The sequence below is a fragment of the Pempheris klunzingeri genome, chromosome 6 (genome assembly GCF_042242105.1).
Source record: "Pempheris klunzingeri isolate RE-2024b chromosome 6, fPemKlu1.hap1, whole genome shotgun sequence".
NCBI lineage: Eukaryota > Metazoa > Chordata > Actinopteri > Acropomatiformes > Pempheridae > Pempheris > Pempheris klunzingeri.
In genome coordinates, this window is record NC_092017.1 from 4,584,965 (window position 1) to 4,596,768 (window position 11,804).

Sequence of the window (11,804 nt, forward strand, 5' to 3'; positions counted from 1 at the left end):
TCTCAGTCCAGGTTGCCATTACTCCACTAAATCTTCACATAGCAAATAGTTGTTTAAAGCCTTATTAAAGTACTGAATGTTGTATAAAGATCCTTTGAGGTGATAGGGTGTAGATACAAAATATTTTTAGTCTTCCCCTGCTTATACTGTATTAGTATTACATTGTCATGGCACAGTCACAGTGGCAGTATAATGTATGCTTCCATAAAAAAAAAACACACAACCCAGACAATTCAATCATAGTAGTGAGAAAGATGTGACAGTTTAGTCAAGACACATGTTATTGTGATAACAGCACTCATTGCAGTCTATGAGTTTGGAATCTATAAATATAAATCACTATCAGCAAATATTTAAACATACATGTTGCACAGACAACAGGTGACACAGTTTATGATGTCAAGTCAAGGATACTATCACTTAACATTCCATACATGTTTTTACAAAGTTTATTGGGCAACCCTGTGTCCCTGAGCTTTTGTTCAGCTGCCCTGCAACTTCATCATGACAAGACTGTTTGGTGGTGCGTTAGTGAAAACTGTCCCCACAAAAACAAACAGATTTATCATAAAGGTATCTGAATAGGAATATTGCTTTCGCTTGTAATTTACTGTCTTCAGCGACACGGTAAACCCAGATTTTGTTTGAACATAAACTGTTTAGTAGTTCTTTCGTGTTTTGTATAAACAGTGTCTCATTACCAAACGAAATAAGTTGTTTGTAATACTTTTCAACATTGTGCAGTGCAATAATCATGATTAGCAAAGATAACTGAACATGTTATGTTTCTGTCAGAGGGGGTGGGTGGGGCTCTTTTCAAAACTCAATGTATCTGGAGTCCTGTGTTCAACCGCACTGTGAGGAGTTTGCCCGGATGTGTATTTGAAGACAGCTGGTGAGTGTTAAAATTGATATCTTTCTGGATTGACCCATAAGACCAGTCCAGATAATGACTTAGCTAAACGCTAATGTAAACTATGTGTTAAGAAGAAAGTTATCTGTCGGTTCAGCTTTTAAAATACACCACACTTATGTTAACCACAAGCTAGCGGGCTAACGTGGCTAACGTGTTCAGTATCAAACAGGTAATTCTTGCATTTATATCAATACTGTTAACGTAACATGGTACCATGGTAGCCCTGCTAATAGTTTTAGCTCTTGAGCTAAAAGTTTCCTCACTTTCTGTTTCACAGGTTCTTGTGAAGATGCAGTGGAAGTGGAAGTATTGTGAGTTTGTATCAGAGAAAAGGGGTTACCTGTTAAAACAGTGGTTCTCAAATGTGGGTACGCGTACCCCTGGGGGTACTTGAAGGCACTCCAGGGGTACATGAAACTTTTCAAAAATATTTTAAAAATAACATCAATTAAAAAATCCTTTATAGAATATATTTATTAGAATAGGATAGGATAGGATAGGATAGCACTTTATTAATCCCTTGGGAGGGTTCCCTCAGGAAATTGATGATATTCAATACATATTTCAATAAAATATAAGTGTAAGTTCATAAACTGAATTTTACATCAAGTAGGCTATTCAATTTCATTACCCTCAACCCAGTCAACTCAAGACACGATGCGGAAAGCAACCACAACATCAGACAAAGCCCTGGAGGCCTTTTAAGTGGTGTCTTTGCTCGTTGTTAAAGCAAAGAAACCATTCACTATAGCTGAAGTCATTGCTCCTTGCAGCCACTGTGGTGCTGGACAAAAACGCAGTGGAGAAATTAAAGACTGTGCCTTTGGCAAATGACTCCATTTGTCGCAGAGTCGCTAAAATGGGAACAGACATTGTCCAGCAAGTTGTGGGAGAACTTAGCGACTCTTTTTCCCTCCAGCTGGATGAATCCACAGATGTCAGTGGAAAGGCATCTGCACGGATGCAGAAACTTAGCGACTCTTTTTCCCTCCAGCTGAATGAATTCACAGATGTTAGTGGAAATGCATCTGCACGGATGCAGCTGCATCAATGACGGGCAGCGCAAGAGGCTTCATATCGCGTGTTAAAAAAGAAAACCCTGACGTGAAGTGGACTCACTGTCATACACAGAGAAGCGTTGGCGTCCAAGAAAATTAGCCCTGTGTTACAGGACGTGAACAACAGCATCAAAGTGATCAACTTCATAAAGTCAAGGCCACTTAATGTCACCTCTGTGAAAATATGGGAGCTGAACACACAACTACTGCTGCACACTGAAGTGCAAAGGGAGAATACTCAACTGGCTGTTGGAATTAAGATCCGAGGTACACACCTTTCTGATTGAGCACAAAATCCCCCACGCCACCTTGTTCCAGGACACAGACTGGTTTACTAAGCTGTGCTATCTGGCAGATATAGTCAGCAAACTGAACAAACTGAAAATGTCCCTACAGGGCAAGGAAACCAGCATTTTAAACCTGTATGGCAAGGTGGGTGGTTTCCAGAAGAAAGCTGAGCTGTGGAAAAGGGTCTGTGCACAAGGAAATTTCACCTGCTTTCCTCAGGTGGATGATTTTCTCTCTAGTGAGGATGTGGACAGAGCTCTAGTCAAGTCGGTCATAGTGGGACATTTGACCAACTTGATTCAAGATTTTCATTCCTACTTTCCTGACATGGAGGAGAAATCTGCACAGTTGGATTGGGTGAGAAATCCATTTCTCTTGTCTGAAGCAAACAGAAGCAAGCTACCTGTCACTGATAAGGAAAAACTCTTGGAAGTGTCATCTGACATTTGCCTTCACATATGTACGTGAGGCCTCCTTCTCTGCAATGGCTGTGATCAAAACAAAGCCAAGAAACAGACTGTGCCTGGAGAAGAGCTTGATCACAGCAGTTGCCTCCCTGCCACAAAGATTGACAGGTTTAGTTTTATTCAACTTTTTCTTTAACTTTTTGTATATACTTCACCATGTCGTGCCCTCGTCGTATCAAATATGACAGAGACACACTGGTGAACATTGGTCTACTTCCAATTTCATCCACTTTGACTCCCGACACGTCCTGGCCCAGCGAGATCCTGCGAGGGGCCCACAGCAGCAGCAGCAGCAACGACAACAACAAAGGACGCGCCGGCTACACTCCACATAAGAGGCCCTGGGGAAAGCGAGCAGGCATCAAGAACAGGCAGAGGCTCAGAGCATACAACATTCCGCTGTCCAGTATCCTGCTCGCTAACGTCCAGTTTCTGGACACTTTGAAGCACGCTTCACCAAGTATTTCTTCCCAAACAGCAAATACTGAAATGGTGGTTTTCTTGCTTTTCTCACTAAACTAAGGCCGTTTGTGACATTTGACTTGAAAACTACTCTGCCTCAGCTGCCAAGTTGAAATTTCTTCATTGTGTCCTTTCATCATGTTAAAACAAACACCTCAGGGCAGTTTGAAGCACGCTTCACCAAGTATGAGCTGCCCAGACAGCAAATGGTGGTTCTCCTGTTCTCTCGCTAAACTAAGGCCGTTTGTGACATTTGACTTGAAAACTACTCTGCCTCAGCTGCCAAGTTGAAATTTCTTCATTGTGTCCTTTCATCATGTTAAAACAAACACCTCAGGGCACTTTGAAGCACACTTCACCAAGTATTTCTTCCCAAACAGCAAATACTGAAATGGTGGTTTTCTTGCTTTTCTCACTAAACTAAGGCCATTTGTGACATTTGACTTGAAAACTACTCTGCCTCAGCTGCCAAGTTGAAATTTCATCATTGTGTCCTTTCATCATGTTAAAACAAACACCTCAGGGCAGTTTGAAGCACGCTTCACCAAGTATGAGCTGCCCAGACAGCAAATGGTGGTTCTCCTGTTCTCTCGCTAAACTAAGGCCGTTTGTGACATTTGACTTGAAAACTACTCTGCCTCAGCTGCCAAGTTGAAATTTCATCATTGTGTCCTTTCATCATGTTAAAACAAACACCTCAGGGCAGTTTGAAGCACGCTTCACCAAGTATGAGCTGCCCAGACAGCAAATGGTGGTTCTCCTGTTCTCTCGCTAAACTAAGGCCGTTTGTGACATTTGACTTGAAAACTACTCTGCCTCAGCTGCCAAGGTGAAATTTCTTCATTGTGTCCTTTCATCATGTTAACCCTCCCGTCGCCCTTCGTATTCCGTGTACACACAGTGTCCTCGCACCGGGTCAAACTGTCCCACACTCCGAGGAGGAGGATGACGATGAGGAGTTTGCACACAGGAGTGCGCAGCCTCTGCATATGTATTTCTCGCAGCTTCGGCAGACGTTGTGCGTTTTACTGTCCTTCTTGGAGGGGCAGACCTGACACCTCTTCCTCTTACTCGCGGGGAGGGGTTTGGTAGCAGGGCTTGCGGAAGTGGCGACGTGGGCCCGGTCCTGGGCCTGGGCAACAAGAGGGATTTCCTCCCCTCCTCCTCCTACCTCTTCTACGTATACTTGTTGTTCTCCTTTTGAGGATAGTGCTACATTTTCCTGCTCCGGTGGGGTGCATTCTTCCCCTTCTCCTACTTCTTCTTCTATTTCTACTTCTTCTTCCTCTCCTTCTGAGGATGATGTTACATTTTCCTGCTCTGATGAGGTGTATCCTTCCCCTTCTTCATCTTCTTCTTCTTCCTCTTCCTCTTCTTCTGATACATCCTCCTCTTCATCGGAGTCAGAGTGAGGTTCGCCGGACCAGATCTCTTCTAGGACCTTATAGCAAAACGCCTCGCGTTTGCAGCTGCTGGCCGCTTCGTGCTCTCCTCCTCCTCCTCCTCATCCCCGTTATCCTCCGCAATATCATCCCCATTATCCTCCGCAACATCATCCTCTTTGTGCTTTGTACTCACCTCTCGTTCATCGTGCAGCCTTCGCCCTGTCCTCTCATCATTCTCTTCCTCAGAGTCAGAGCGAGGTTCACCCAGAGACCGGGTCTCTCCTAGGCCCTTTTTGGTAGTGACACGCGTTGTGGCGGAGAGGTTGTTTGCGTACATGGCTGCTGCTGCTGCGGCTGCTGCTGCTGCTGCCGGCCGCCCCGTGTTCTTCCGTTCCTCATCCTCCTCTCGCTCTTCACAGCGCATTCGCATTAGCTCCTCCTCCTCCTCCTCGGAGTCAGAGCGGAGTTCGCTCAAAGACCAGATCTCTCCTAGGGCCTTTTTGGTAGCGACACGCGTTGCGGCGAAGAGGTTGTTTGCGGAGGCGGCGGCTGTCGCTGCTGCTGCTGCTGCTGCCGGCCGCCTCGTGTTCTCCCGTTCCTCATCCTCCTCTCGCTTTGTCCTTTCAGGCTCGTGCTCCCCCTCCTCCTCCTCCTCCTCGGAGTCAGAGCGAGGTTTGCTCAGAGACCAGGTCTCTCCTAGGACATTTTCGGTTGCGACACGCGTTGTGGCGGAGAGGTCGTCTTTATGTTCTCTCGTTCCTCATACCCGTTTTGCTCCTCTTGCTCCCGATTGCTCCTTTCCTGCTGCCGTCGCAGGTACCTCATCCTCCTGTCCTCTTGCTCTCGCTCACACCGTTGCGTAGAGCTCTTTTTGGCAGCGGCGCGCGTTGCGGCGGTGGTGCTGTTTGCTTCTGCTGCGGCTGCCGCCGCCGCTGTCAGCCACTTCGTGTTCTCCCGTTCCTCGTCCTCCTCTCGCTCCTCGTGCTCCCTATTCCTCTTCTCGTCTCCCTTCCTTTGCCGTTGCATCATCGCGTCATCCTCTAGCTCTCGCCGCGGCGAAGCACTGTCCTCCTCGTCCTCCTCTTGCTCCCGATTGCTCCTTTCCATCTGCCGTCGCAGCTGCCTCAGACTCCTGTCCTGTCGCTCTTGCTCACGCCGTTGCGTAGAGCGTTCCTCCTCCTCCTCTCGCTCCCGATTCCTCTTCTCGTCTCCCTTCCTTTGCCGTTGCCTCGTCCTACCATCCTCTTGCTCTCGCCGCGGCGAAGCGCTTTCCTCCTCCTCTTGCTCCCGATTGCTCTTTTCCAGCTGCCGTTGCAGCAGTCTCATCCTCCTTTCTTTTTGCTGCAGCTCCCACCGTTGCACCGCACACTCATTCTCTCGCTCCCGATACATCTGCTCCTCGCGCTGCCGCTGCTGTATCCTCCTCTCCTCTCGCTCACGCTTCAGCTTATTCTTCATGTCCTCCTGCTGCTGCTGCTGCTTGCGCTGCCATTGTTTATTTGCGGGATGCTCCTTTTTGCTTTCTCGTTCTTCTTCTGAAGGTGTTGATGATGAGGACGGTGATGATGAGGATGGTTCACAATGTCGATTAATGCTGTAATTGTAATCGTATTATTATTGACACATTACCTACCTACCTACTTACCGGTTTTCTCATCCTCCTCTTCTTCTTCGTCTTCTACATTGTCTTCCCATTCTTCTTGTTCTTCTTCTTTGCACGGCGAGCTGGAAAACAGCTGTTGTAGGAACCTTTGAGCGGTGAACCGTTTCGCTGCCATGCTCGTGTGCTGTATTTATGCTTGCCGTGCGATGGCGGAGACAGGTAACGTGGCGTTGGAACGGGTAACGGCGGTATGAAAGATTAGTACATTCCTTTTTTTCCATTCTCCCATTTCCTCAGACCATCCTTTCCACAAGAGCTAATTGGAAATGTGCTTGGAGGAAAATCACAACAAAATGTGTTGTCCTACTACCGCTGCTGTCCCTTTGTTCTTTTATCCTCCATTTCTTCCTTTTCCAATGTGCTGCGAGAACAGATTGAAGAAAAGGAAGACAAAAACCTCTAAACAAAAATAAAAACTTGTCGCCTCCTGCTGCCGTTCGTTTGTCTTTGCATCCTCCTCTTCCTCGTAGTCAAATCGGGACACGTTCGCGGCCGCTGCCTGCTTTGTGTGCTCTCCTCGTCCTGCTCATCCTCATCCTCTTCTTCTTGCTTCGAACTTAGCTCTCATTGCCGTTGCTGGAAATGTGCTCGGAGAGAGAGAGAGAGAGAGCAAGAAAGTACACAGAGAAAAAGAAAAAGAACAAACTCTCCCTCGTAATCCCCCCCCCCCCCCCCCCCCTGCTCCCCCTGCTCTAGCTGCTGCCGTTGCCTCCTTGTGTCCTCCTCCCACTGCCGTCTCTTCGTACTCACACACACACTTCCTAATGCCCCGGACTCTTCTCTGTCTTGCTGCTGTGTGAGCTGTTGAGTTTTGTCCAGTGGGCGGGGACATAGTTAAGGGTTGGGTAAATCTGATCGGATGAACAGAGTGTTGTCGGATGAATGAGATACTGGTGGGGAATGACTAATCCTGGTGGAATGACTGAGAGAGAGAGATAGAGAGAGAAAGAGAGAGAGCCTGGTCATATGGAAAGAGCCTGGCTGGATACACGGAGCTGGGTTGGATGAATGAGAGAGCCTGTTGGGAAATGACTGAGAGAGAGAGAGAGACAGAGAGCCTGGCTGGATAGACGGAGCTGGGTTGGATGAATGAGAGAGCCTGTTGGGAAATGACTGAGAGAGAGAGACAGAGAGCCTGGCTGGATAGGCGGAGCTGGGTTGGATAGACGGAGCTGGGTTGGATGAATGAGAGAGCCTGTTGGGAAATGACTGAGAGAGAGAGAGCCAGAGAGCCTGGCTGGATAGACGGAGCTGGGTTGGATGACTGAAAGAGCCTGTTGGGAAATGACTGAGAGAGAGTTGAAGACACCCGATGCCGTGGAGGAGGAATGTGTGTGTGTGTGTGTGTGTGTGTGTGTGTGTGTGTGTGTGTGTGTGAAAGAGACAGAGAGGACATAGAGAAGCAGCACAAGAATGAGAAGAGGAACGAGAAGGGAAGGGTCAGATAGACCCGAGGACATAGAGAGGAAGCACAAGAACGAGAGGAGGAACGAGAAGGGAAGGGTCAGATAGACCCGAGGACATAGAGAAGAAGCACGAGAACGAGAAGAGGAACGAGAAGGGAAGGGTCAGATAGACCCGAGGACATAGAGAAGAAGCACGAGAATGAGTGTGCACATGCGACAGATGCAGTGGTAGTTGCAGCGGAGGCGGTGGCGGTTGCGGCACAGGCAGTGACAGCGGTGTCAGCAGCAGCCTGCACGTGCCTGGAGACCATGGGAATGTCCCGGGGAGTGTAGGAACGAAACGCGCGATCCTCCGACAGCGACGACGAAGGAGATGGCTACGATCGGGCTGCTCAAACCTCGTCGGCTCGTGCCACGCGCACGAGAAACGGATCTGACGGAACCTACAAAACTCGCTAAAGCCGTGTGTGCCTTTTGTAACCTTTTGTTACAATGTAAACAAAGTAAAGTAGTACTGAAATAAAGTGGCTTTGTGATATGACGTGTTTGTGTCATCCTGTCCTTTTTTTCCTTTCCTTTCCTTTCCTTTCTTGACCTTTTGTTACGATGTAAACAAAGTAAAGGATAACTACAGTAACGCGGCTCTGCGATACGAAGTGTTTGTGCAACTGAGGCAGAGGCAGAGGCAGCAGTAGCAGAGGCAGTGGCAGAGTACGCCGAATTGCACGGCAGGATAGAGGCGATGTGCGCCAGCGCTTTCTCGATGGAGAAGGAAGAGGGGTCACACAATCCCGTCTAGCAGAGAAATGTCCAACGCACACAGATACAGTTTCTTCATATATCCGACCAAACTGTCATTTATCCGACCGAACCTTTTCATTTATGAGAGAGAGAGAGAGAGAGAGAGAGAGAGAGAGAGGACACAGACAGACACGAGCATGACGACAAAGAGCGAGGAAAGGACAAGCGGCATAATTGTGCCGAGTTGACGAGAGCCGATGTCCGATGAGGAGAAACGTGGGTGCGTGTGTGGTAGAAAGAGAGATGGAGAGAGGACCCCCGCTGCCACCACCACCACCACCACTACAAGCGCGGTTTCCTGGTCTTGCGGCTGTCAGCCACCGCGAGTGGAGGAGAAGGGAGAGAGGGAGATTACGACTCAGGAGAGGAGGACGCAGACCGCAACTCAGGAGAGCGAGCGCAACTGCCAGCGGCGGAGGCGGCCGCTGCAGCAGCAGCACAAGCAGGAGGAAGAGATGGTTAGGACGAGGATGAGGCTGGTGATGAGGATGAAGAGGCGGCAGCAGCAGCAGCCTGCAAGTGCTTGGAGATCATGGGAATGTCGCCCAGAGTGTAAAAGTAAAAAGCGCGACCCTCTGCTCTGCAAGTGCCTGGTAGCCATAGGACCATTTCGTCGACGAATTTGACAACTTTACCCAGTTCATCCGCATGTCTCTGGATCAGTGCCGGCCGTACGGGACCGAGTTTGTCGTCAAGTACGGCAAATTGCACAGCAAGATAAAAGCGCTGTGCGCAAGCGCATTCTCCGCGCTCGATGACTTTGAGCCACACGACGCGAACTGCTACGATGTGGACGGGGACCCCGAGAAGAAGCACGAGAATGAGTGTGCACATGCGACAGATGCAGTGGTAGTTGCAGCGGAGGCGGTGGCGGTTGCGGCACAGGCAGTGACAGCGGCGTCAGCAGCAGCCTGCACGTGCCTGGAGACCATGGGAATGTCCCGGGGAGTGTAGGAACGAAACGACGACGAAGACGGCCGTGAGCGCGGTTGGGAAGGCCACGGGGACAGAACAGCCCGGACTCATCCTCCGCCTCTGAGCCGTTCCGATGTTCTCGGCCTCATCTCGTGTACTGAAGCGTTCTATCCCTCCTCAGAGGACTACGACGGCGAAGACCTCGTCAGCTCGAGAGAAATAGATCTGACGAAACGTACAAAACTCAGTAAAGTGATGTGTGCCTTTTGTGACCTTTTGTTACGATATAACCAAAGAAAGGATAACTACAATAAAGAGGCTCTTGCGATATGAAGTGTTTGTGTCATCTTGTACTTAATTCTTTTTTTTTTTTTCGTTTCCTCGCTTGACCTTTTGTTACGATGTAAACAAAGAAAGGATAACTACAATAAAGAGGCTCTTGCGATATGAAGTGTTTGTGTCATCTTGTCCTTTATTCTTTTGTTGCACGCACACGCGCATTCGCACATTGTAGGCCACCGGGTCACTGTGACCCAAAGGACAACACGAGGGTTATTCTTTTGTTGCACACACATGCGCAAAGGCACATTGTAGGCCACCTGGTCACTGTGACCCAAAGGACAACACGAGGGTTATTCTTTTGTTGCACGCATGCGCACACACGCACATGCACGCACATGCGCAAAGGCACATTGTAGGCTACCGGGTCACTGTGACCCAAAGGACAACACGAGAGTTAAACGGACTCATCGAGCCAATAAAGGACCAGCTGGCTCCATTCGAGCTCCCCACTAAGCTAGAGGACCTCATTGACATGGCCGCCCGAGTGGACAATCGTTTAAGGGACCGGGCGGGAGAGCGACGCCGGGTTTTCAGCCGACCTACTGGCTACCCGGGGCTCTCTTCTAAGCCTCTAGGGTCCCAGTTACCAGAAGACGAGCAGTCTTCCAGGAGGGTGGCTTCGTCAGGAGATGGGGAGGAGCCCATGCAGCTTGGAAGAGCCAAGCTAGATCCTGGAGAAAGACAACGTCGATGCACTGAGGGGGCCTGTTTTTACTGTGGTCAACAGGGCCACCTGGTTATGTCTTGTCCAGTAAAAGTTCAGGCTCACCAGGATTGAGGAGGTCACTGGTGAGCCATATGGTAAGTGACTATTCTCCTCGCAAGCTGATCACAGTGACACTTGGAACAGGTAAGACACTGTAACAAGAGACTGTCTCTGTGGGTTCTCCCAGCACGAACACCAAGGCCCGGACACGGTTTTTCGGTCAACGCTTTTATTTTTAGCGCACACTACAACACCCTCTATGGCCGCTAGCTCCGGCTCTGGCCACATGTCTTCTCCTTCTTCTCGGGTTCCGGCGTGCTACTCCTTAAATAGGGAGAGAGGTAATTTACTGCACCTGTTTCCAGGTGCGCTTGTGCTACTTACCTCTCTCCTGCGCCATCTCCTGGGCCAGTCCTGCACCTCTCTCCGTTGCAGCTGAGCGCAAAACCAGCCCACACCCCCACATACCTCCACCGCCCGACTTAGGCCGGGGACCATCCGGCCTAACCCACTCCCCCCCCACCCCCCAAGGGACGGGAGAGGAAGTCGGCCACAGCCATCTGTGCCCCTGGTCTATGGATCACCGTGAACTTAAAAGGCTGAAGAGCCAGATACCACCGGGTGATCCGGGCGTTGGTATCCTTCATGTGGTGGAGCCACTGGAGGGGAGCATGGTCCGAACAGAGGGTGAATGGGCGTCCCAGGAGGTAGTAGCGCAGGGTGCCGACCGCCCGACCAGATGGCGAGGCACTCTTTTTCCACCGTGCTGTACCTGCTCTCTCGCTCAGAGAGTTTCCTGCTCAGGTACAGCACGGGGCGGTCGACTCCCCGTACCTGCTGGGACAAAACGGCCCCCAGCCCTCTGTCTGAGGCATCAGTCTGCAACATGAAAGGGAGAGAGAAGTTAGGCGTGTGCAGAAGTGGCCCCCCACAGAGAGCCTGTTTCACCCTCTCAAACGCCCGCTGGCACTGCTCCGTCCACTGGATCGGCTCTGAGGCACCTTTTCGGGTCAGATCGGTCAGGGGACTGGTGAGGTCCGCGAAGTCCGGTATGAACCGGCGGTAGTACCCCGCCAGTCCCAAAAACCGTCTGACCTCTTTTTTGAACTTGGGCCGCGGACAGGCCGCAATCGCCGCGGTCTTGTCTACCTGTGGCCGCACCTGCCTGCCGCCCAAGAGGTACCCCAGATACCGTACCTCCCTCCGTCCAACTGCACACTTCTTCGGGTTGGCCGTGAGCCCCGCCTGCCTCAGAGACTCGAGCACCGCGGCCACCCGCTGCACATGCTCCACCCAGGTGTTACTGTGGATGATGACATCATCCAGGTAGGCGGCAGCATATGCAGCGTGCGGACGCAGCACCCGGTCCATGAGGCGTTGAAATGTGGCTGGGGC